The sequence below is a fragment of the Urocitellus parryii genome, chromosome 2 (assembly GCF_045843805.1).
Source record: "Urocitellus parryii isolate mUroPar1 chromosome 2, mUroPar1.hap1, whole genome shotgun sequence".
In the NCBI taxonomy this organism is placed as follows: Eukaryota; Metazoa; Chordata; class Mammalia; order Rodentia; family Sciuridae; genus Urocitellus; species Urocitellus parryii.
Window position 1 is genome coordinate 161691546 of NC_135532.1, and position 7769 is coordinate 161699314.

The following is a 7769-nucleotide window of genomic DNA, read 5'->3' on the forward strand; positions in this document are numbered from 1 at the left end:
AAGAAATCATGACCAAAGATTTTTCACCACTGTCTATGATACTTCCCTCTTTGTAAGTGTAGTATCATCTGTCCCCTCCCAAAATCATGCTAATATTTAATTGCAAATTGTGATCATATCAAGAGGTAGTGTCTTTTTAAAGAAGTGATTAGGTTCTGAAGGCTCTAACCCCATGAATGGATTGGTACTGTGATAGGGAAGTGAGTTAGTTTCTGCAGGAGTGGGCTCTTGAAAAAAAAAGGATGAGCTGAAACCTGATTTTCCTCTCCCTATCTCATATGTTTGCTTGCCCTTCTGCCTTCCACCATGGGATGACCCTTGCAGATGCCACTACCAAGCCCTAGACTTCCCAGCCTCCAGAAACATGAGACACATAGGCTTCCTTTGTTTATAAATTACTCAGTCTGTGGAATTCTGTTACATCAGCACAAAATGAACGAAGACAGCATCCTCTGCTCACTCTCTTCTGTCATCATGTCAGTTGAATGGCATCATACCAACTGCCTTTTTAAGAAATTATTCCCCCATTCTAAATTCAGTTTCAACCATCACCACTACAATTTTGTATTGAATGTTGCATTTTTCAAAAATCTTTTATATCTGTACCTCCTATGAGCCTCTTAATCAAAATTGGTGTTAACCCTTAAAGAAACTAAGACCAGAGTGAAGTCAAGATCACTTCACTAATTAGAGAGCAGATCCTTGCCCTTAGCCTATACTACATCCAAAATAACATGAGTAGCCAGATGTCTTCTTCCATGCTGGTTTTCTTCATATTGCATAGTTTGGCAGTAAGACAGATAGCCCTCTTTTCCTTCATGACCCTCTCTGAACTTCCCATACCAGCTCTGCTTCCTTTGAAACAAATAATGAACCTTATGCTCTAATAGAAATAAAAGCCGGTTTACCCATCCACACAATATCATCAAACACAAAGGAAAATACTACAGGAAACAGCCTAAAATAAACCAAAGGAAAAAAACAAAAACAAAAATAAAACCCATATTTTTTTAGCTGGTCCAGGACTGAGATCAGCAGAGTACTGGGTACATCTATGAAGATTAGGTATATTTCAAGAACTTTAGGTTAAACAAGTTTTAGTTTCTTTTTCTTTTTCTTTCTTTCTTTTTTGTTTTCCTGTATTGGGTATTATATCCAGGGAAATTTTACCACTGAGCCACATCCCCAGCCCTTTTTGTATTTTATTTTGAGACAGGGCCTCACTAAATTATTTAGGGCCTCACTAATTTTCTAAGGCTGGCCTTGAACTTGCAATCCTCCTGCCTCTCCACACGGCTTTTACTTTTCTTTTCTTTGTGTGTGTGTGTGTGTGTGTGTGTGTGTGTTTTGGTTCTGCTCTACGAGTCTAAATCTTTCATGCTCAGATGTTGACTCTCAGCTGGATAGCCAAAGACTAGACCCTAGGATGTGGGCTTTCCAATGAAATTCGGCAATGACCTTCTATTATAAATGTCCATCGGTCATTTAACAAACGTTCATGAATTCCTGCTTTGTACCAGTGACTGTGTCAGGTAGGGAAGAAGATTGAGACTATCTTTGTGACTAACTAGCAGGGAGATCACAAGTAAGGCCTTCCCTGTGGACCCCAATTTCTGCTTCTACAGAATAGAAGCCTGCCTTGATTAATCCCCAGAACCTTCCCAAACCTGCTACTCTGCAAGTCATGGGCATCTATGTTGATGGAGCAGCCTGGGTGCTGCATCTAAGGAGAGGAACAGTGTCCCTTTCATTTATTAGTGTAAAGAACTAGAAAAGGAGGGGGTAGATGTGGGGACTATGTGAAAGAACTTCAGACTTTGTGATATAGTGGGGAAAGCAGATACTGTTTTTAAAAATCTACTCTGTATGTCACAAGAAACTTGTCAAATACAAGTACGTATGTCACTTTGTGCTTTCGTCTTATATGTTTTATATGACCATAATCAGTTCATATATAACTTCCTTCATTCTTTTTTTTAACTAACACTGTGTTCTATAGACAGTCTAAATAACACATAGTGCATAGCCTTCTCATTTTTTTAGTGGATAAAAGCATTCCATCCCATCATACCATAGTTTTCTTATCTACAGCCTAATGGTGGGACTTTTGGAATATATGCAATCTTTTGATTAATAGCACTGGTATAGCTTTTCCCCTAAATTTTTTCCTTTGGACATTCATGAAAAAAAAAACAACTATACTAAAAATAGTGATATGTCTAGCACCCACTTCATGTCATCAGTTTGCATTTCCAAAGACTCACCAATTTATTAATGATATAAGCAGTTTATGAGCATTTCTGTTCTCCCTTAATCTCTTCTACCTTGCATGTAATAATTTTTTATTTCTTTTGGATAACTTAAAAATTGTATAATTTTTCTTTTTTTTAAGATTTTTTTTATTGGTTGTTGAAAACATTACAAAGCTCTTAACATATCATATTTCATACATTAGATTCAAGTGGGTTATGAACTCCCATTTTTACCCCAAATACAGATTGCAGAATCACATCGGTTACACATCCACAATTTTACATAATGCCCTATTAGTAACTGTTGTATTCCGCTACCTTTCCTATCCTCTACTATCCCCCCTCCCCTCCCCTCCCATCTTCTCTCTCTACCCCATCTACTGTAATTCATTTCTCTCCTTGTTTTGTTCCCATTCCCCTCACAACCTCTTATATGTAATTTTGTATAGCAATGAGGGTCTCCCTCCATTTCCATGCAATTTCCCTTTTCTCTCCCTTTCCCTCCCACCTCATGTCTCTGTTTAATGTTAATCTTTTCTTCCTGCTCTTCCTCCCTGCTCTGTTCTTAGTTGCTCTCATGATATCAAAGAAGACATTTGGTATTTGTTTTTTAGGGATTGGCTAGGTTCACTAAGCATAATCTGCTCTAGTGCCATCCATTTCCCTGCAAATTCCATGATTTTGTCATTTTTTAGTGCTGCATAATACTCCATGGTGTATAAATGCCACATTTTTTTTATCCATTCATCTATTGAAGGGCATCTGGGTTGGTTCCACAGTCTAGCTATTGTGAATTGTGCTGCTATGAACATCGATGTGGCAGTATCCCTGTAGTACGCTCTTTTAAGGTCTTCAAGGAATAGTCCGAGAAGGGCAATAGCTGGGTCAAATGGTGGTTCCATTCCCAGCTTTCCCAGAAATCTCCATACTGCTTTCCAAATTGGCCGCACCAATTTGCAGTCCCACCAGCAGTGTACAAGTGTACCCTTTTCCGCACATCCTGGCCAGCACTTGTTGTTGTTTGACTTCTTAATGGCTGCCAATCTTACTGGAGTGAGATGGTATCTTAGGGTGGTTTTGATTTGCATTTCTCTGACTGCTAGAGATGGTGAACATTTTTTCATGTACTTGTTGATTGATTGTATAACCTCCTCTGGGAAGTGTCTGTTCAGGTCCTTGGCCCATTTGTTGATTGGGTTATTTGTTATCTTATTGTCTAATTTTTTGAGTTCTTTGTATACTCTGGATATTAGGGCTCCATCTGAAGTGTGAGGAATAAAAATTTGTTCCCATGATGTAGGCTCCCTATTTACCTCTCTTATTGTTTCTCTTGCTGAGAAAAAACTTTTTAGTTTAAGTAAGTCCCATTTGTTGATTCTTGTTATTAACTCTTGTGCTATGGGTGTCCTATTAAGGAATTTGGAGCCTGACCCCACAATATGTTGATCAGAGCCAACTTTTTCTTCTATCAGACACAGAGTCTCTGATTTGATATCAAGCTCCTTGATCCATTTTGAGTTAACTTTTGTGCATGGCGAGAGGAGGGGATTCAGTTTCATTTTGTTGCATATGGATTTCCAGTTTTCCCAACACCATTTGTTAAAAATGCTATCCTTCCTCCATTGCATGCTTTTAGCCCCTTTATCAAATATAAGATAGTTGTAACTTTGTGGATTAGTCTCTGTGTCCTCTATTCTGTACCATTGGTCCACCTGCCTGTTTTGGTACCAGTACCATGCTGTTTTTGTCACTATTGCTCTGTAATATAGTTTGAAATCTGGTATCGCTATACCGCCTGATTCACACTTCCTGCTTAGAATTGCTTTTGCTATTCTGGGTCTTTTATTTTTCCATATGAATTTCATGATTGCTTTATCTATTTCTACAAGAAATGCCATTGGGATTTTGATTGGCATTGCATTAAACTTATAGAGAACTTTTGGTAATATCGCCATTTTGATGATGTTAGTTCTGCCTATCCATGAACAGGGTATATTTTTCCATCTTGTAAGATTTTCTTCTACTTCTCTCTTTAGGGTTCTGTAGTTTTCATTGTATAAATCTTTCACGTCTTTTGTTAGGTTGATTCCCAAGTATTTTATTTTTTTTTGAGGATATTGTGAATGGAGTGTTTTTCCTCATTTCCGTTTCAGAAGTTTTGTCTCTGATATACAGAAATGCCTTTGATTTATGTGTGTTGATTTTATATCCTGCCACTTTGATGAATTCATTTATTAGTTCTAGTAGTTTTTTTGTAGACCCTTTTGGGTCTTCTAGGTATAGAATCATGTCAACCGCAAATAGTGATAATTTAAGTTCTTCTTTTCCTATTTTTATGCCTTTAATTTCTTTCGTTTGTCTAATTGCTCTGGCCAGTGTTTCAAGAAGTATATTGAGTAGAAGTGGTAATAGAAGGCATCCCTGTCTTGTTCCAGATTTTAGAGGGAATGCCTTCAATTTTTCTCCATTCAGAATGATGCTAGCCTGAGGCTTAGCATAGATAGCTTTTACAATGTCAAGGTAAGTTCCTGTTATCCCTAGTTTTTCTAATGTTTTGAACATAAAGGGATGCTGTACTTTGTCAAATGCTTTCTCTGCATCTATCGAGATGATCATGTGGTTCTTATCTTTAAGTCTATTGATGTGGTGAATAACATTTATTGATTTTCATATATTGAACCATCTTTGCATCCCAGGGATGAAGCCCACTTGATCATGGTGCACAATTTTTTTGATGTGCCTTTGTATCTGATTCGCCAGAATTTTATTGAGGATTTTTGCATCTAGGTTCATCAGAGATATTGGTCTGTAGTTTTCTTTCTTTGAGGTGTCTTTGTCTGGTTTCGGAATCAGGGTGATGTTGGCCTTATAGAATGAATTTGGAAGAGCTCCCTCTTTTTCTATTTCCTGAAATAACTTGAAAAGTATTGGTATTAATTCTTCTTTAAATGTTTTGTAAAACTCCGCTGTATACCCATCCGGTCCTGGGCTTTTCTTGGTTGGTAGTCTTTTGATTGCTTCTTCTATTTCATCCATTGATATTGGTCTGTTCAAATTGTGTGTATCCTCCTGACTCAGTCTGGGAAAATCATATGACTTAAGAAATTTATTGATGTCTTCACTATCTTCTATTTTATTGGAATATAAGTTTTAAAAATAATTTCTAATTGTCTTCTGTATTTCTGTAGCATCTGTTTGTGATATTGCCTTTTTTCATCCCGTATGTTAGTAATTTGAGTTCTCTCTCTTCTTCTTTTCATTAGCATGGCTAAGGGTCTGTCGATCTTATTTATCTTTTCAAAGAACCAACTTTTAGTTTTGTTAATTTTTTCAATAGTTTTTTTGGTTTCAATTTTGTTGATTTCCGCTCTGATTTTATTTATTTCTTGCCTTCTGCTACATTTGCTGTTGTTTTGCTCTTCCTTTTCTAGGGCTTTGAGATGAAGTGTGAGCTCATATATTTGTTGGTTTTTCCTTTTTTTGAGGAATGACCTCCAGGCGATGAATTTCCCTCTTAAAACTGCTTTCATTGTGTCCCATAGATTCCAATATGTTGTGTCTGTATTTTCATTTATCTCTAAGAATTTTTTGATTTCCTCCTTTATGTCTTCTGCAACCCATTGATCATTCAGTAACATATTGTTCATTTTCCATGTGATGTAGGATTTTTCCTTTCTTCTTTTATCATTGATTTCCAGTTTCATTCCATTATGGTCAGATAAAATGCATGATATTATCTCCACCCCTTTATATTTACTGAGGGTTGCCCTATGGCATAATATATGGTCTATTTTTGAGAAGGATCCATGTGCTGCTGAGAAAAAAGTATATCCATTTGATGATGGTTGATATATTCTATATATGTCAGTTAAGTCTAGGTTATTGATTGTGGTATTGAGTTCTATAGTTTCTTTATTCAGCTTTTGTTTGGAGGATCTGTCCAATGGTGAGAGAGGTGTGTTGAAGTCACCCATTGTGTTGTGGTCTATTTGATTCTTGAACTTGAGGAGAATTTGTTTTATGAACATCGCAGCACCATTATTTGGTGCATAAATATTGAGAATTGTTATGTCTTGTTAGTGAATGGTTCCTTTTAACAGTATATAATGTCCTTCCTTATCCCTTTTGATTAACTTAATTTTGAAGTCGATTTTATTCGATATGAGGATGGCCACCCCTGCTTGCTTACGAGGACCATGTGAGTGGTATATTTTTTCCCAACCTTTCACCTTCAGCCTATGTATGTCTTTTCCAATCAGATGTGTCTCCTGGAGGCAGCATATTGTTGGATTTGTTTTTTTAATCCATGTTACCAGCCTATGTCGCTTTATTGGAGAGTTTAAGCCATTAATGTTTAGAGTTACTATTGATATATGGTTTGTACTTACTGCCATGTTTGATTATTTATCTTTTTTTTCTAATTTAGTTTGTTTCTCCATGATTAGCTTTCCCCCCAGCCCTCTGTCTTTACCGACGCACTTTCCACTGATGGTTTTGGTTATTGTTTTTCATTTCTTCCTTGTGTAGTGTTTTGCTCAAGACGCTTTGCAATGCTGGTTTTCTGGCTGCAAATTCTTTTAGCTTTTATTTATCATGAAAGATTTTTATTTCATTGTCGTACCTGAAGCTTAATTTTGCTGGATATAGAAGTCTTGGTTGGCATCCATTGTCTTTCAGTGTTTGAAATACGTTGTTCCAGGATCTTCTTGCTTTCAGTGTCTGTGATAAAAAATCCATTGTTAACCTTATTGGTTTACCCCTGAATGTAATCTGCCTCCTTTCTCTTGTAGCTTTTAATATTTTCTCTTTGGGGCTGGGGATGTGGCTCAAGCGGTAGCGCGCTCGCCTGGCATGCGTGCGGCCCGGGTTCGATCCTCAGCACCACATAAAAACAAAGATGTTGAGTTTGCCGAAAACTAATATTTTCTCTTTGTTTTGTATATTGGATATCTTCATAACAATGTGTCTTGGCGTTGGTCTACTGTGATTTTGTGTGCTCGGTGTCCTGTATGCATCTACCATTTGTATATGCATTTCCTTTTTTATTTCTGGAAAGTTTTCTGTAATTATTTCATTCAGCAGGTTACTAATTCCCTTGGTTTGAATCTCTATACCTTCCTCTATCCCGATGACTCTTAAATTTGTTTTTTTTATGTTATCCCATATCTCTTGGATGTTTTTCTCGTGATTTTTAACCAGCCTTTCTGAGTTGGCTAGACTCTTTTCAAGATGATATATTTTGTCTTCATTATCTGATGTTCTGGCTTCTACTTGCTCCACTCTGTTAGTGATACTCTCATTTGAGCTTTTAATTTGGTTTATAGTTTCTTTCATTTCTAGAATTATTGTTTGATTTTTTTTATAATCTCTATCTCCTGATAAGGATGCTTAACTTCTTCTTTTATCTGTTTATGTAATTAATTTTCAATGTGTTCTTTCACTGTTTGAATTTGCTGTCTCGTATCTTCTTTAAGGTTACATTCCATCTGTCTAAGGTATTCCTTGAGTTCCTTATAT